The sequence below is a fragment of the Eptatretus burgeri genome, chromosome 9 (genome assembly GCF_056783735.1).
Source record: "Eptatretus burgeri isolate ZD-2024b chromosome 9, Ebu_testis_v1, whole genome shotgun sequence".
Classification (NCBI taxonomy): domain Eukaryota; kingdom Metazoa; phylum Chordata; class Myxini; order Myxiniformes; family Myxinidae; genus Eptatretus; species Eptatretus burgeri.
In genome coordinates, this window is record NC_140969.1 from 36,028,595 (window position 1) to 36,048,173 (window position 19,579).

At 44.2% G+C, this 19,579-nt stretch overlaps 1 long non-coding RNA gene across 1 annotated transcript in view; it reads left to right on the top strand.

The window, feature by feature from the left end:
* LOC147019900 (uncharacterized) overlaps nt 1–19,029 on the top strand; it is a 130,343-nt gene extending 111,314 nt beyond the window's left edge. The window contains exon 3 of the long non-coding RNA XR_015062054.1: nt 18,635–19,029. This is a non-coding gene — a long non-coding RNA (uncharacterized LOC147019900). The remainder of the gene's footprint in view (nt 1–18,634) is intronic.
* The last annotated feature ends 550 nt before the right edge of the window (nt 19,030–19,579 follow it).

Sequence of the window (19,579 nt, forward strand, 5' to 3'; positions counted from 1 at the left end):
CACCCCAATCCCCTCCTCACCAAGCACCCTTCCCCTCCTGAACCCCTTGAGGCACCATGAGCTCTTCCAGAAACTCATCTTTCTGCTTAGATCCTCCCAAAGTCTAAACTTACATCTACCTTCCCTCTTTCATTCCTCTTTTGTTTTGTTTGGGGAATTGCTTCCCCGCATCTGTCCTGTCATGTTTGGTAACAGGTCAAAGTTGCCTCCAAGTCATTATCTCAACCGCACTGACTCCACCACCCAAGTTAACTCATCCGCTAAACGTATTTGACATTTTTATCATGTTTTGTGCAAGTAATTGTACCATTTCTGGAATATTTCTTCGATGATGGAAATATGTAACACCAAACACTTGTTCGTAGCTGCATGTAACCTCAATAATGAATGAAGGATTCCAATGTGTTTACTATTTTGTGGTTTCTCAGAGACAGATGACAGCAGTTTTTTTAAAAAGTACAGGTGTCGTACCATCGAGCCTCGTTCATGGATTGGCAGGAAGTTGTGAAATCTCGAAATCAGAAAACACTTCTGAAGTCTGTGGATTTGGCAGTCACCAAAAATGTTCACATAAACAACCATAGCTGTGCTGCCTTTTCCGTTGGAATGAAGTATAGGATGAGAACACGATGGCATACGGTCACGTGACTGAAAGATCTCTGTAGGATGAGACAGTATCTGGTGCAAACACCTTGTTTATAATCTTACTGATAAAACACTTGTCAAACATATTTTGCATGAACCTTGATGCCGCTCTATTTCTGTGATGTCCAGACTGTTAAATTGTGGGTTTTCTTTTTCTAAACACTGAAAGATGTCTTTTTTTCTGTTTTTCTTTAAATAAAAATGCTAATTAAAATATTTATCGGTGATGGATGGAATATCATCAGCCACTGATAGTCTCCATCTCGACAGACTGCCTGTTCTTTTAGCCAAAGTCATCCGTTGCTGTCACACAACGAATGACGTACCCGATCTTGGGTTTAATATGTTAAAAAATGAATGCAACGTTTTCTCTTTCTCTTCCTGTTATAAGGGATGAGGTCCAATGGTACCAATCATCTGCCCTGCCTTGACCACGATACTCCTCTACGTCCCTCTGTCCTTAGCCATCTCTCTTCACTGTGTAACCACCCTCACCTTATTGATATCCTTCATCACACAATCTTCCCATCACAGCCGTGGTCCACCTCTTTTTGATCTCCCTCAACCTATCCATTCTCTTTGCCATTCTTTCTTCTCCCATCCGCACCAAGTGTCCAGCCCACTTCAGCTGGCCTTTTACTAATCTTCCCATCAAGCTTACTTGCACACCAATCTCCTCCCTCAGTTTATCCATCCTCCTATTCACCCTCTTTGCTCCCACAATCTTCCTGACCCCGTTGTTCTTGCTGATCTTCAGTCTTTGTTGTCTCTCTGTCATTGTCACCTTCTCCAGACTGGAAAGGTTGGCCGGCATCACACAGGACACCAGAACTTTCCTTTTCAATTTCCCTGAAAAATTTACGTTTGCCAACAAACTCTCCACCCTTCTCCATGCATTCACACCCACCTTGATCTTACTCCACACCTCTGCCTCCAATCTCCCATCTGCAGTCACTGTTCTCCCCAGGTACTCAAACCGATTTCCCTGTCTGATCTCCTTCCCCTCTAACCTGATATTAATTTCTTTCCTTTGCTTCCCAACCAACACCACCTCCACTTTTTTCCACACTCATCTTCAGCCCATGCTTCCCGAATGCTTCCTTCCACTCCCCCAGTACCTCGTGCATATCCTGCTTGCTCTCTGCTACAACAGCCAGATCATTCGCTCACAACATCCTCCCCAGAATACCTTTCATTTTACCTTCCTACTTACCAGCTCCATCACCATTTTCAACATGAGTGGGATGAGAGAGCTACTGTGCCTCAAACATGTTCACGTTGAACTCTTCTGATATCCGAGAACCAACCAAAACTCTTCCCTTCATTCCCTTGTGCATCCCTTCCACCAACCTAACTTCTGCTTCCAGTCCTCCCCATCCATCTCAGTGTCGCTTTCACCATCTCTCCCGGGATCGTGTCATTGGCATTCTCCAGGTATGAAAATGTAAATGCCATTTCACCTTGCATCTCCAACCTCTTCTCCATCAGCTGTCTCAATGTAAACATCCCATCTGTCATCCCCCTACCCTTTCTTAACCCCTGTTGCTCTTCGCTGATCTCCATCTCTACACTCTTCTTTATCCTCCCTTCTCGAATCCTCTCCAGTACCTTCCTGAGATGACTCGGGAACGTAATGTCTCTGTACTTCCTCGGATCTTAAGCATCACCCTTCCTCTTCCATATCGACACAATTAGTCTTGTCCTATAATCCTCCGGAAAAATAGCCCTATTTCCTACATACATTCAACAGCCTTTCGTCCAACTGACTCTGACTTAACCCACCGTAATTAACATCTCTGCACGAACCTCATCAATGCCTGGTGCTTTTACCTTCTTCATCCTCTTTAATAGTGTCTGCACCTCCTCCTCCATGATTTCCACCAACTCCACTATCCCCTCCATAGAACAAAGAAGCTCGAGCTTGCCATTGCTTCCTCCCTGGTTCAACAGCTCCTTGAAATATCCTTCCCCCACCTGCAATACTAACTCCCTCTTTGTCAATAGCCTCCCACCACCATCCTTAAACACCGTCCTCTTCCCTTCATGTCCTTACTATCCTCATCCCTGTAATAAGCCAATTTATTGATCATCTTCTTTCCATACCACCATCCTTTTTCAACTGTTGTATACATCTGCTTCCATATAATTCCTTGCCTTATCCACAGCTCTCCTTGCTGCATTGTTCTTTTGCCCAGGCAGGTGTAGCAACCATGCATCTGGTTGTCTCCTTTTATCCTTATCTTCTCGATCCATGTCCAAACCTCCTTCTTTTTACCAACTACCTTTACAACTTCCTCCATCCACAATACCTGGTTTCTATCCCTTGATGATGCACCCTTTCCTGAAATCATTCCACACAAAACTTCTGCAATTTCCCTAAATCGCTTCTTTGTACTTCTTCCATCCTTCTTCCAAAGCTTTGGCTTCTTTTCCAATTTCCTCATACCCGATCATCATCCTCTCCTTATACTCTATGGTCACATTGTCCGTGCACTTCCCCAACCTTATCATCTTCTGACCCCTGCTCTTAACTTCCCCTCCTTTTCTGCACGCACACAACAAACACCAAAGGCTTGTGGTCGGTGATGCCATGCTCTCCCACCTCCACCTTACATTCCTTGATCCTCCACAACTGTCGTTGTTTACCGACCGACAAATCCAACTCCAGTCTCTGCTGTCCACTTCTGAAAGTAATTTTGTGATTCCTCAAAGATCAAAATCTGAAAATACACATATCTAATCATTACGGAATTTTTCACTTTCCTTTATTGGGGGAAAAATGAATCGCTGCTAATGAAGTCACAAATTAGTGAATTTGCAAGTAATTTCTGTGGAGGTCACCTTGTCTTGTGCTTGTGGGTTCAAGACTGATTATGAGATAAGCTGCCATTGCCTGAGGGACAAAATAGAGAGAGACTTGGAGAAATAAGGGATTTGGGTGAAGAATAAGGGCAAGGGGGAGGACACAGGGGGTGAACAAGTTGGATACAGCTCCAAACTCTCAATTCACAGAAGAGGAAGGAAAAAATGGAAAATTGGAAGAGGTGGGTTTAGGGATGGAGAGTTGAGAGTGGGGGTGGGGGAGGGGGGGTGTCAGAAGAAATAATCATGTTTGTAGATGGGAGGTGATCCAAGATGGTGGTGAACAGCTGTCTGGAAGCCCTGGAAGAAGTTGGGCCCACAGGTGGGAAAATAGAAGAACAAATGAGTGGAGGTGAGCAGTGATTTTCTTTTTTTCACCAGAGGAGGGTTCCTGGCAGAAAGTGTGCTCCATATAGAAACCTGGGAGGGACAAAGCCAAGAGGGAGCAGACATACAAGACCAAAAAGGAGGCAGTAGAAGACAGAAAGTCCACCAACCTGTTTGCGATGTGGAAGTGATAGGCCCAGAGAATCTCATGCTCTCACTTTGTATATCCAAAAAAAGACTTTCACGTCCTGTTGGTTGTTATCTCCACTTGTAGGTTTCAGGAGGTGGGAGAAAATCACCACCTCCTTTTTGGTAAAGGATCGTGATTCATGAACCAAATTGTGAAACTGTGGAGTCATCAGCAAAGATATAAGAAGATTTTGCAAAGAGTTGTGGTTGGTGAAGTTTAGGAATAAGATGGGGGCCCAGAACAATGCCTTTTGATACTACAGCTTTGACAGGGAGAGGAGATGAGAGGATCCCATTGAGAGCCACACTTTGGCGATGAGAGTGGAGGAAGTCAATAAGCCATGTGTGGAGGTGGCCTTGCAGCCTTATGTGCCACATGGCCCAAAATGATGATGATTATGGAGGTGGCCTTAGATGCCAAAGGCAGAGAGCTTGGAGAACAAGGCGAGGTGCCACACTGAATGTAATATTTGAGATATGTCTCGAGAGAAAGCCCTGATCTCATGTCTGACATTGACGACTTCCGTCTATTGTTGGGAGAGCAGAAGTAGTACGTCTAGGGTAGAATGACTTGGTCTGCATCCTAACTGATGGTCTGACATCAGGCCAATGGAAAAATATACCCATCAGAGATGGGGAATCCTCCGCCATTGAAACATTTTTTTTCAAGATAGCCACCCCAGTGGGCCATCTTGAATCCAGCCATGCCCAAAATCAATAGGGGTCTTCCTTTTCAGGTGGTACATGTGTGACTCAAATTTCAAATAGATATGGCGAACAGTTTATGAGTTATCACACTCACAGCTATAAATGTTGACGCCCAGCCAGCCAGACGGACAGACGGATGGACAGCCAGACGGACGGACGGACAGACGACCCGAGTGACAACAATATCCCCCTTCCGCCATGCGGCGGGGGATAAAAACAGAAGGATTTGATGTCAACTGTAATGATGGATTGAATGACTGTGGATTGAAAGTCGGCTAATAGGTCTGTAGTTATAGAGATCGGTTTTTGTACAAAGTTTTTGTAATGCAGTGATGTTGGCTGACTTTCAAGCAGATGTAAGATGACCGAGGCCAAATGATCAGGGGGAAAGAGCAGAAAGAGTTTGTGCAGGAGCAGCAGAGCAGGTTTTTAGGACACGTGTGCTGATGCCGTCCGGACCGGTTACAGAATCAGTCGAGGGTTTCCAGAAATCCAGAAACAGAATCCAGGAAAAGTTGGTTGTGACTGGATTGGGTTGGTACCGAGATTAAAGGCTTGGGACACAAGATTTGAAAGCAAACACGGAAATGAGGCATTCGGCCTTCTCTCGAGCAGTCGGCCGTGGTGCCATTTGAAGTCAGGGAAGGGATGGAGGGGAATCATATTCCTGAGACCGACTTAACAAGGCACCACCAGGTTTTTGAGGAGGATGACAAGTTTGACATTTCAATCTGGAAGTAAGTCAGATATTAGTTTCAGGCTCTCCTGAGAGTGGACGCACATTTGTTGCAGGATTTGTGAAGTGATCTTTCGTTGCCTTCAGTTGAATTTTCCTTCCAGGAATAGAAGGCAGAATTCTTTTCAAGGAAGCTGCCTCAATGCGGCATTCAGTGTACCATGGGCGGGAGGAAGAGTTTGATAACTGAAGACGAGATGGGATGACGTAATAGAGAAGTTTCTGAGGAAGCATTCCCAGGCTGAGTTAATATCAGGGGTGGCAGATATAGGAGACCAGTCCTGAGATGAGATGGTGGCTTGCAGTCCTTGCCATTCTGCCTGAGTAAAATGCCAGACTCGCTGGCACTGAGGTTTCTCTCTCGGAATAACCAGAGAGATGTTGACTCTCACAAGCATATGATCAGATGAACCAATTGGAGCAGAGAAAGAGCAGGAAATATCAGCAGGTAAGTTGGGCATTACGAAGTCCAGAAGGGAGGATTTGTTATTGGGAGAAATATGGGTTGGAAAGTTTAGATTCAGTCATGCCCATGGGGTCAAAGGTCCTTTGCTGCAATGGTTGAAGAGGTACCAACACCCAGCCAGTTGGCATGGTGACAGTTGAAATCACCACAAATGAGAGAGAGAGAGAGAGAGAGAGAGAGAGAGAGAGAGAGAGAGAGAGAGAGAGAGAGAGAGAGAGAGAGAGAGAGAGAGAGAGAGAGAGAGAGAGAGAGAGAGAGAGGCAGAGAGAGAGAGAGAGAGAGAGAGAGAGAGAGAGAGAGAGAGAATGAGAGAGAGAGAGAGAGAGAGAGAGAGAGAGAGAGAGAGAGAGAGAGAGAGGCAGAGAGAGAGAGAGAGAGAGAGAGAGAGAGAGAGAGAGAGAGAGAGAGAGAGAGAGAGAGAGAGAGAGAGAGAGAGAGAGAGAGAGAGAGAGAGAGAGAGAGAGAGAGAGAGAGAGAGAGAGAGGGAGAGAGAGAGAGAGAGAGAGAGAGAGAGAGAGAGAGAGAGAGAGAGAGAGAGAGAGAGAGGCAGAGAGAGAGAGAGAGAGAGGCAGAGAGAGAGAGAGAGAGAGAGGCAGAGAGAGAGAGAGAGAGAGAGAGAGAGAGGCAGAGAGAGAGAGAGAGAGAGAGAGAGAGAGAGAGAGAGAGAGAGAGAGAGGCAGAGAGAGAGAGAGAGAGAGAGGCAGAGAGAGAGAGAGAGAGAGAGGCAGAGAGAGAGAGAGAGGCAGAGAGAGAGAGAGGCAGAGAGAGAGAGAGAGAGAGAGAGAGAGAGAGAGAGAGAGAGAGAGAGAGAGAGAGAGAGAGAGAGAGAGAGAGAGAGAGGCAGAGAGAGAGAGAGAGGCAGAGAGAGAGAGAGAGAGAGAGAGAGAGAGGCAGAGAGAGAGACAGAGAGAGAGAGAGAGGCAGAGAGAGAGAGAGAGAGAGAGAGAGAGAGGCAGAGAGAGAGACAGACAGACAGACAGACATGTAAATGGAGTTGTCACTGTGCGGACAGTCCAATAAACAAGAGGTGGGAGGTTAAATTGTAGCCAAAGGTATTTCTGAGGATTTGGAGGTGTTGGAGCCAGAGACAGACAGTGAGGAACAGAGTGCTTGATGTGAAGTGCAGCTCTGCGGCTGGGACAGGGTTCAGGCCTGTCATACCTGAGGAGACAATAACCAGGGGGGAGATACAAAGGAGTCAGGGACATCCTGTGGGACGAAGTATAAAGAAATGATCTCTGGTTTATCAACAGTGGCCTGAATTGAGAGATCTGTCAAGTTGGAGTGGAGGACTCGGCTGTTTGAAGTCCACACATGAGTTAGGGACTGGGGAAGAGGTGCTGTTGGTAGGGTTCAGGAATGTGGAGAGGGGGTTGGGGAATTAGGAGAAGGGGTGGGGATGGGAGGAAGCTGGGATGGGTGGGGGGAAGCTGGGAGTGGGTGAGGTGGGGTTGGGGGGAAGCTGAGAGGATGCAGGACGAGGGGAGGGATGAGAGAGGGTGTGGTGAGGGTAGGGTGAGAGGGAAGCTTTAAGTGGGGTCATGAAGTGGGGGAATGCTGAAGAGGGGCACACCGAGGAGGGGTGGGGTTGAGAGCATGTGGACAATGAGATGATGTGGAAGTGGTGGGGTACTGACATTGAGGGATATGACTGTCAATGGATATGAATGGGAGTTAATGGTCATGTGATGGCACCCTCTGTATACTGGACTTCTCATGATTCCCAATTTTAATATATGGAGACAGACATCACAGAATGGGGTGGAATGAATAGTTATTAAAGGCATGGAGATAATTGGTGGTGTACGTATGAGGGGATGGTCAGTGGACCAAGTGTTTGTGAGTGAGACAGGTTTGGGAAAGAAAATTTGTGAAGAAGAATAACTTTGTGGGGTGTTTCTGATGGAGAAATAAGGACCGTTAAGCACTTTAAAATGTTATGAAAGGCTTTTCAAGTTAGAAGCAAATGAATCCAATAATATTAAATTTGAAAGTACAGTATTGAGAAAAGATGAGATAAAGAATGAATGAAGGAAGGAAATACAGGCAGAATTAGTTGATTATTTTTTTAGAGCGAAGATTAAAAACCAGGAGCTGATACTCCAGGTCCCCCGTCTTTTCGGTGGTATGAGAAATAGATCTGTGTAATTTGAAAGCTAAATCTTGAACGTTTGTTGAAATATTGCGTACATAAGCTAAGTTACTGAGATGGTTGTCATGGCAACATAATTCAGCCAATTACAGCTGTGATCTAATTAGGTTGAGATAATGTCATGAGGAATAGATACCTGAAATATGAAAGCTAAATGTTCAACGGTTTTTGAAATATCAAGTACACAAAAGTACATGGACAGATGATCGGTTGGTCGGACGGAGCTCATTTTAATGTCCCCATCTCTCTGACCTTGTTGGAGAGGCGGGGGACAGCATTTTGAATGTAGGAAGGGGAATATGATAAAGTTGAGGATAGCGAAAGGACAACACTTTGGTAAAAAAAGCAAAACGAGACACACTGCGTCAGAGCACAGAGACAAAATTTGTACTCCAAGTCGCTGTTCCTTTGCGAGTAGACCAGACACTCCAACCATCCATCCATTTGGACCACACTCTGTGCAGAGCGTTGGTGCTGCCCAAACAGTCTCCTTGGCTATTGGGCGGCACAATCCTGGACGGGTCGCCACTCCGACACAGGATACCAGCAAGTTGGCACTCATTTTGCCGACCTCAGAAGGATGACAGGCAAAGTCAACCCCACCTGGTATTAATTCAACAGCCGAGTGGGATTTGAACTCAGGATCCAGACACTCACAGGGACATAAATTCGACAAAACGCATCAACAAGGAACGGCTAAACATCGTAATCTGGATGAAAACACAACCAGCAAACACAGGGTCAAAAAGATAACAGATAGACTGGATGGGTTTGGGCCGGTAAACTTAGCTTTGATGAACTCGAAGGAGGCACTCGATGAACCGACGTCCAGTGCGCTCAGATCTGGAAGTGTTCGCCATCATTTGAAGACACCGTTGACAAGATGGTAAACCTTTTGTTTGTGGTGATTTAAAGGCCCAGTCACACCTTGACGTTTTAGCCAGCAATGGCAACGTATTCAAATGTATGTAAAACGCTGGGTTACGTTGAACTTTTGATGTTATTTTTGAAAGATTCGGACTTATTCATAACGACTTGGTCTTATGTATAACGTATTAGTAACGGACACAGAACGTTTCGTTGTGTTGTACATAACTTATACCAACGAATGCTGAACCTGTTGTCGGCCTTCACAACCTATGCCCAACAATAGTCCAACTTAGGCATAGCGCGCTGCACGTATCGCCGACGAACTCGTGACGTAGCCCATTAAAAGGCTGCCGCACAACGATTCAAATCATAACCGCCGCAGAAATGGAAGTGTCAACATTGTGGTCACACCTTGGCGATCTTGCCAGCGTATGCCGACCTCTGAAAAATGCGTCTAAAACACTGGCGCACGTTGAATACGACATGGGTAAGTTTGGTATACGTGAATAGAACGCTAAAGTACGCTATCATACGTTGTATAAAGTGGAGTACGTCTTGTAATTTTGAACATGTTGAAAATTTTACGACGTACTTGCCGTATGACACACGCTCCGCATGCGATGGGAATAAGTTGTACGCACGATATGTGATCGTTGACACACGTCGACACACGTTACTTGTAAGTAACTCATGAGTCGAAACACGTCAAGGTAATGGTTAGTGTCAGTGTTCCAGACTCCCAGTTTTTTTTTTTCTTCTTCGGTATGACGGTGTTCAGTGTACAGTGCGGTTATGATTTAAATCGTTGAGTGGCAGCCTATTAATTATATTATATTATATCCGCACTAGAAATCGAAGTGTCAAAATCACCATCAGACCGAAGGAAGGAAGAAAACAAAACAAAACCAGGGAGTCTGGAACACTGACGCTAACCATTACCTTGATGTGTTTAGACTTATGAGCACCTTACAGGTAACGTGTGTCGATGTGTGTCACCGATCGTGTAACGTAAGTACAACACGTTACTCATAGGTTAGAAATAAATTTCGGGTACGCTAAACATTACCTCGACGTGTTTCGACTTATGAGTAACTCACAAGTAACGTGTGTCGACGTGTGTCAACGATCACGTGACGTGCCTACAACTTATGGCCAGCGTTATGCGGAACGTGTGAGTCATACACTGGCACAAGTCTTAAAATTTCATGCATGGTAAATTTGAGGACAACCGAAAAGTACAACGTTTAAAGCCAGCGTACAATGACGTATGGCAGTGTTTTTCAGCGTGCTCTCAATGTTATCAAAACTTACCCATAACGTATTCGACGTGTGCCAGCGTTTTAGACAAATTTTCCAAAAATCGGCATAAGCTGGCTAAAACGTCAAGGTGTGACTGGGCCTTAAGCCTCATGGCAGAGCTTGTACAAGTTTCATTTGTATGACAAGGACATTAGAAGATATTAATAGACACTGGACAAATCAACATCTTGTACAACATTTTCTTTCTTGCCTCTCTATTGAGCCAGCACACTTTCTTGCTGCTCCATTCGTAATTCTAATGCTTTTGAGGTTTATAAAAAGCTTTGATTTGAAACATGACACTGGCAACCACGAAGCACATATCTAGGAAATTAGAGGGGGGGGAAGCTGAATAAAAAAAAATCAATGATGTGGCTCTGATTGTCCATCTGCACTTCTAAAAACACAGTGAGAGAGAGAGAGAGAGAGAGAGAGAGAGAGAGAGAGAGAGAGAGAGAGAGAGAGAGAGAGAGAGAGAGAGAGAGAGAGAGAGAGAGAGCAGAGAGAGAGAGAGAGAGAGAGAGAGAGAGAGAGAGAGAGAGAGAGAGAGAGAGAGAGAGAGAGAGAGAGAGAGAGAGAGAGAGAGAGAGAGAGAGAGAGAGAGAGAGAGAGAGAGAGAGAGAGAGAGATTTATTGAACAAAGGAAGGAAAACTCATTTAGTCGCATGTTTACTTGAGAGTTGTCTCGTTTGTATTTGATTGTTATTGGAGTCTCATGTAACAATTAACTGTTGTTCTGTGACAATACCAGGTAGGGCGCTGCATCCTGAAGCATGCTTCCTTTCAATTGGGATGTAAAGTCGCTTATTCCATCTGCATTTGTAATATCCCAGGATATCTATATAAAAGAGTGTATGTGCTGGTATTCTGGCCAAATTCCCAGCTTGGAGTTCGCCCAACTTGCAGTCGGTAGGAATGCTGGGATGTGGATATGGCATGAACATGATGGGCCAAATAGCTTTTAGATCTTCTTCTTGCATATGGCAGCTTGGCTGCGGGGTAGCTATCATTTTGTTGGGGCGTGACTATGCCACTGTTGCTGTGTCTCTTCCAGTACACTGGTACTCATTTCACTGACCTTGGAAGGATGACAGGCTGAGTCAACCCCACCTGGTGTTGATTCAGCAGCTAACGGGGCTCAAACTCAGGACCCTAAGATCCCAAGCCACTGAGCCAGCCATCCTAACCACAAAGCCAATACCAAGCTTAGGCCTTCAGATGGGTTTTAATTACCTCGCAATGTCTGCTGATTGTGAAGATGCAAATAAAAAACACTAAATACAGAGGTCAAGGCTCATGGAAAAGCAAGGCATCAGAGGGACAGAGGTCAATGCACTGGCAATAAAGCAGAGAGGTAGGACACACTAATGACAGACAAATAATGGATAGACAAGACAAAAGGAAGGGACACAGACATACAAAAAAATTATTGGCAAATTTTTTTCACAATATAATCTTTTTGAAGATATGAGAAGGAAGGATCTCCACGGTTATTGTAATGGTCGCATCACAGCAATGGTGTGTTCATCACCAATGCCATGTCTTTCACTGGAAAACACTTTATGTGAACAGCTAATGTAAAGAACAACAGGTAGGGAAAAACTAAGAATGCTCTAATTCCCCCCAATAAGTTAATCCAAGAACCTTGCAATAGGTTATTGGAAGGAACAGAGGTGACATTTTCATTGCATCAAAGCTTCATGATGCCAAAAAGAGTTTGGATAGGCAATGGGACTGCAGTGAAGCATCGAGTTCATTTATTATCCTGCGCAAGTGAAGCGAAAAGTGGGGTTAAGCAATTGGTTTACTTCTGTCTGTCTGTCTGTCCTGTCTACAAACGTCAGTTTATGATCAAAGAACAACTTTATTTCAATTGAATGTTAAATTTTGAACACGAATCGGAAAACAAATCTGTAGTTTAGCACTACTTTGGCTCTGAATTTGTCCCGTCCACGGATGAACAGAGAGGAGTGAGATGTTTTTCCTCTGCCTGTCTGGCAATCAAACAAAATTGAAAATCATTCCAACCAGGAAACTTACTGTTTTTAAGGATGTCATAAAGGACACAAACAACAGGCGTGCATGACTCACGTGACATGTTAGATAAGGTGGTGTTAAAAGACGTTGCATCATCGGTGGTGAACCTCCAGAATTTTTTTGTCTACAACCTTTAAAATCTTTATTTTATTTAAATTTAATTATATACTTGAACAACTGCAGAACACAAATTGACTTTGTGGCACTTTCAAAACCCTTCCATTTCGCAGTGCTTAGAAAAATATTACAGCATTTAACATCGTCATGACCACCCATGCTGCTCGGAGACCCCACCCATGTCCTTTTTTTTTTTCTCAAGACAGCACGGGGTAATGTGTTCTATGAACTCTCTAGTTTGTCGTTTGTTGCTTATTCATTTCCAACCCCTTGGGCCAATTTTCCCGAAGATTGCTGTACCATATTATTTTCCACAACGTCACAGCAAAAAACTTTCAATCAAAATCAAATTGATGTAAAAACGTGAAATAATGGTCATTGAGCATCATATGTTGGGTGCCCCCCCCCCCCAGCAGGGAGAGTGGTGAAGTTTGGAATGAATGTGCCAGCATGTTAGGAGGTGGATGCTCTGTTGGGAATTATTTAACCTGTTACATTTAACTATTTATGATCTGAATGACATACGTATGTACATAAAAATATTTATAGAATGAAAATTAATATCCAAAGGGTCCTCAGTCACCGCCGGAGTCCATTGATTGCAACGAGTGGTTCCACGATCCTGTACAGTGAACAACCTGAAACAAGGAAACAAGGCCATTTGGTCCACCATTGCTGTGTTGCACTCCTGAGTTAATTATTTTTTTTTGCAGCAGGAGTAAAACTTCCATTTCTGTGCTCATAGTGGGGCAACTTAGCATAACAATTGTGCATTTTGTGAGGAAAGCACCAAATTTGGCACACAAGTAGCCTATCATATTATGAACAGATTTGGATATTGGGCCATCTCAACATTTTTGATGGCAGTGGAAAATGGCTGCCACAGCCATCAGCGGCTGAATTTGAGATTGCCCAATACCCAAATCTGTTCATAATATGTTAGGCTACTAGTGTGCCAAATTTGGTGCTTTCCTCACAAAATGCACAATTGTTATGCTATATTTAGCTAAGTTGCCCCACTATCAGTGGGTTTTTAGATCCTCAAGGAGGATCTCTAAGTCTTACTTACGTTGTTCTTCATCTTCTTCTTGTGGACTTTTTTGTTTCACAGCCGATAGTTTTCATCGAAACTTTCTGAAACTTGGCGTATATATGTAAAAATACCCTGCGCATACAGTAACCATCTCCGATTTTGAAAATTACTCCAAGAAAAAAAAGTTATGACGTCAAAATATCTCCGCTAATGGAAATGGCCTAAAAATTATCTCCGAAACTAGGCAAGCTTTTTGAATCCTGTTTGCGGGAATCAAGCGGGGCATTAGCACAGATGATTTATCACAAACCTGATACATCACAATGACGTCATATTCGTTTTTATGACGTCATCATTAATAGGACGAGGATCTTAGCTCATTTGAGCTTGTTTTTTATCTGGATGTTTCTACCCTTCACCCATTCCTCCTCCAAGTGACTGTTTTGTCCCTCTGCTCTTCGTTCCCTCCTTTCCCCAGTGTTCATATATTTATGCGTTTGCTTATTTTTGAGTTTATCTTGGTTTACAACAATTTTTTTGTGGTTTTACAAAAGTGTAAATAACTTAAATAACCTGAACACAAGCGTTTCATCAATGTAGTCCATGCATGGGGTTACACAGCACGGTGCAAAGGACGTGTGTCCTCAGGCCTCGAAGTGTCGAAACAGGTTGTGTGGAGCAATGAGACCAGGTACACATTGTTCAATGTGATGATAGGGTGTGTGGGTGTGTTGAAACACCGATTATGGGCTCCACAGAAAATAACACAACATTTGAAAGAAGTGGCTGTGTGGGTGACGAGGAGTGGCAACAAATCCCAGGTCCGACCTCGCTCACCTTAACTGGTATCGGACTTTAGATAAACAAGGGTCCATGCTTGGACGATGGAGACCACATAAGATGTCAAATGGTCAGAAAGCGAAGCTTGTTATATGTCCCATCACTTCTCACAAGGACATCACATGCAGAACAAAGACGTTGGAAGATATTAATGCACTTTCGCGTGCATTAAAAGCACGACAAGCACGTCGCTTGTCAATGGAGAAGCATGTGTGGCACAAGCAGGATTTGAACCTGGGTTCTCCATATCATGCGCAAAGGGTTCGAATGGGAGCACCAAGCAAAAAACTTTTTTGTTTTGTTCATGTAAAGGCTTCCCAGGAATAATTTTCCTCCAATTGTTCGTCACTCGTCAGAGATGACTGTGCGTTCGTCTGTTCATGGGTTATGCTGATTGACTGTGTGAGGAGGTACAATTGGCTATGTACAATGTGACATGTTAGGCTAGGTACCTGATTGGCTAGGTACAATGTGACATGTTAGATGTGACATGTTAGGCTAGGTACCTGATTGGCAAGGTACAATGTGACATGTTAGATGTGACATGTTAGGCTAGGTACCTGATTGGCTAGGTACAATGTGACATGTTCGATGTGACATGTTAGGCTAGGTACCTGATTGGCTAGGTACAATGTGACATGTTAGATGTGACATGTTAGGCTAGGTACAATGTGACATGTTCGATGTGACATGTTAGGCTAGGTACCTGATTGACTAGGTACAATGTGACATGTTATTTGTGACATGTTAGGCTAGGTACCTGATTGGCTATGTACAATGTGACATGTTAGATGTGACATATTAGGCTAGGTACCTGATTGGCTGTGTGAGGAGGTACAATTGGCTAGGTTCAATGTGACATGTTAGATGTGACATGTTAGGCTAGGTACCTGATTTGCTGTGTGAGGAGGTACAATGTGATTGGCTCCTGGCAAGATTGAATTGAATATTGTATCATATAGGCTTATTAAATTAAGCTGATATTCGAAATCTGATTACACATTTGATGATTGGAATTCATGGCCTTAATAATTATGTCCAAATCTGGAGTAAAATTTGAAAAATTAGGAAAAAAGCGATTTTTTTTTTTAACCTAACCGACATCATTAAATAATGTGGTCCGCAGAATGTGAGGTAAAATGGCTCCAAAATTCACTTTTTTATTTCCTTTAAGGTAATTATTACCACTGCCACCGAAGGTGAAGGAGGTTATGTTTTCACCCACTTTCTGTCTGTTTGTCTGTCTGTTTGTTTGTCTGTGTACAGGATATCTCAAAAAGTTGTGGACAGGTTAGGAGTGTTGCAAGGACAAACTGATTAGATTTTGGTGAAGATCCGGACCCGTATCTGGATACGAGATTTATTTAATTTTTAAAGTGATTCTTCACCATTGAGAGATCGGGCCAAAAATGATATATTGTTGTGGGCCAGGTATCGGCTGCGAGCACGACCGCTAGGTGGAGCAGTAGGGTCGACTCTACCGAACACCTGGAATCTAGATCGTACCTTTCGGAAAACTCCGAGGATACGGGTCCCTTACCGGACCGTGAATCGTCAATAATTCCACCACGTGGTACAGGGTTATTTGCCAAACTTCAAAATACCTAGAGACCCATGTCTCTAGGTATTTTGTAGAGATGTGACAAAGCTGTTAGGGTTAGGTTATAGCATAAAAATGCGCTCGTCGCCCTGTCATTGGCCAAAACGGGCGCCAAGGCCATTGATTGAGCCGGGGGGTAGGGGGGGGCATGATGGCCGTCCGGCGGACCGCCTTCCAAACAGGCAGAGGAACATTATCCTGCGTGGGCTGTGGTCGTTGGACGACCGCCGAGGAACTCGTTTGCATCTCCCTGATTGGGCGAGAACCGCCACGAGGCTCCTCCTTGAACTCCGCCCCCCACGGGCGCCATGGCGTCGGCCAGAGCGGGGTGAAGGTGAGGGTGATGCTGGTGTTGTTGTAGAAGATTTATAGAGGTAATAATAAAATCCTTAACTATCAAAATAACTCTGCAGCGCATGAACATTTAATTACCCATTAAACAAGGGACAGGGAGCTATCTATCCACATTTACTTGTCGAAGTAACTGAGCTATAGGACCTGTATGTTGAGTGCTCATGGCTTCCAGATTCGTAACAATATATCATGATATTTCAAAAATGGATTGGGCCCAATATGTTTTTGTGGATCAGGCATTACGTGGCGGAGGTATGCGCTCTGCCGAGTGCCCTTTTAGTTGTATGTCTGAGTTTATAATTTTACATTATTAACGTGTCATCTAGATCCGGATTCAGATCTTCACCAAAATCGAATCAATTAGTCCTTGCCACACATGGAGGAGATAGAATGGTACAGGGATGTTGATAAGAGTTTTTGGTCGTTTGGCCATTGATGGGTGATTGTGTGCATGTGTACGGAGTGCTGTTGGTGGGGTTCTTGTCAAGGGGGGTTGTGTGGTTGATTTGTGTTTTTAACCAAGCCCATGCCCCCTCCCCTGAATGAGGGGTTGGGGGGGAGGGATACAAAACTACCAAAAAAAAAATACAAAAAAAACATTTATTTATTTCATAAATTCAAAACTTTTTTGTATTTTTTTCCTTGGATCTTGTGTAGATGGGTTGGTGTGGTGTTCACGAAGGCTGAATGCCCTCCACCTGAGTTAGATTTCTTTGTAAATTCCTTGTATAAATACAACATGGAATCAGTTTGTTTACTAAAAGTCTCATGATACGACTTCTGACAGGATAACCTCACGGTACCCACACTCGTCTCTAAGCTAGTAAGCTGCCTAGCCTGAGTTTGAATCTTGGCCCAGCTATAAAATGTCATCCTGGTGTTTAACAGGGGAGGTGAATCATCAATGCGTGTGGGTTCAATGCTTCTGATGTACGCTAAACTGGGTTGTCCTGTCTTCGACATGAGTCTTCTTCTTCTTCTTCCATATGGCTGCTTGGCTGCCAGGTAGCGATCATTTTGTTGATGCTGTGCTCCTTTACCAGTACACTACTTGTCATTCCACCAACCTCAGTAGGATGACAGGCTGAGTCAAACCCACCTGGTATTAATTCAGTGGCCAACAGGGCTCAAGCTGAGGACCCTAAAAGATCCTCAACTTGCCACCCTAACCACTAAGCCAACAGTGGGCTTTTCGACATCAGTTAATGGATGTTAATGATCCCCACAGTATCTTTCACTAAGAGTGGGTGAGCTATCGGCAGCAACGCGGTCAAATTACAAATTCCTGCCTTAACTATTGCTGGGGAGGCAATGGCAAACCACCCAGTATAATCCTTACTCAGGAAGCTGCTTCAGCAGCACTGATGCTCAGGAGGGAGTATGTTACATCAAATGTCAAATGAAAGTTACAACTGAAGAAGGACAGGGAGAAAAAAAAATGAAAAGGAAATTATTGCCATTTAAAAGGATAGAGCACGGACATATAGATAGGGGAGTGGGGGGTGGGGGAGGGGAGAGATAGTGGGGAAAATGGGGAGATAGGTGGGGAGTGGGGGAGAGAGAGGAGTGGGGGAGAGACAGGGGATTGAGGGAGAGGAGAGAGAGGGGGGGGAGCAAGAACGAGGGAGAGAGAGACAGAGAGAGGAGGGGGATGGGGAGGAAGAAGTTTCCTTCTGTATCCATCCTGTCCACCCAATTCTTCCATACCCCATTGATTGTCCAGTTCTCCATCTATTTCGTCCTTCAACTCCATTGTTGGTGGCCCCCATACCCTTGCTCCAGTTCCTTTTGTCCTGTTGTATCCTGATCCGTTTAGTGTTCTCGCTCTTCCACAAGCCTTGACTCTGTATACAAAAAAGTCATCGGTTGGAAACCATTATACAGGCTTCTTGGGTCAAATGGTCTCTTTCTGTGTTGAAGTTCCTTGGAAGAGAAGTAATCTGTTATATATTGTGAACCATGGTGTCTGTCCATGCGTTTGTCCGTCTCCCGTTTATGGTGACTCCTTATTGCGCTGCATTGAAAAGCTCAACATTCACTTTTGAAGTTACGGGAGAACAGGCATGAGTAATGTTGATGCCAAATTTTATTTTGCAACCAGGATATTTTGCACTATTTTGAAACAAACTCAACCTCTTCCGCCTGATGTTGCACCACCATTTTGCAGTGGGCGGTATAAGTAGCTCAGAGCTTTGGTTCTGAGTAAAACCAAGAGTGCAACACAATTAACCTTTGTCAGAGTCCATGAAATATTATTCAAATTGATCGATTAACTTAAATTCTTCCAAGTGAATCATAATGGTCCTGGTACTGATCCCTGAAATAACCTTTTACATGTATCCTCCCAGCAAGTCATTCTCCCGCTCACAGCCACTCTTTGCTTCTTCTCACTGATGCAGTTTTCAATCCAGTTGAATACCTGACCAGCCACTCCACAAGCACTCACCTGAGCTAACAACCTCCTCTGTGGTACATGAATCAAATGTCTTCTGAAAGTCAAGGTACGCAACATCCACTGCCTTTCCCTCATCCACCCCCATCAGAAACTATTTCGTAGAACTCCATTAACTTTGTTAAACATGATTTCCCTTTGGTGAATCCGTGCTGACTCCCTTTAATTCGTTTGAAATTATTCAAATGTTTTCTTTTCCGTTTCTTAATTCATGTGTCCAACACCTTTCCCACAACTGTAGTCAAGCTAACATATCTATAGTTCCCCAATTCTTCTTTGGATCCTTTCGTTAATAGTGGCGTTACATTTGGTACTGCCCAATCCTCTGGTACCTGTCCTGACTCCAACGAGCTGTGAAGGACATCCACTAATACCACGCTCATCTGCTCTGCCATCTCTTTCAATACTCTAGGATGCATATTATCCGACCCTGGATCTTTGTCATTCCTTATTTTTTTTAGCTACTTCTTCACTTCCTCTATGCATGATGCCGACATCGATATCTTCTCGAAGCCTTGCTCACCCCCCCCCCCCCCCGAGATGGATACTCTCAGCTATTTGAAGTTTCCCTCATTGTTCCTGTGTAAATGTAGAAGCAAAAACAACAACTATTTCATAAGCCTGTCCTCCCACCATCATCATCCACCAATTCTCCTAGGCTGTGTTCCATTACCAACGAGAATGGCACTCGGTAGAACGCATAGCTCCGCCACGCAATGCCTGATCCAAGAGAACATATTGGGCCCCATACATTTTTGAAATATCGTGCTTACCCAGTCACACCCAGCTGTCCCTGGACTTTGTGTCCTTTTCTCCTGACAAGGTGGAGATTTTGCTGTCAAACCTCACCTCAGATTCTGCAACTGGTCCAGACGGCATCAGCCCACGTGTC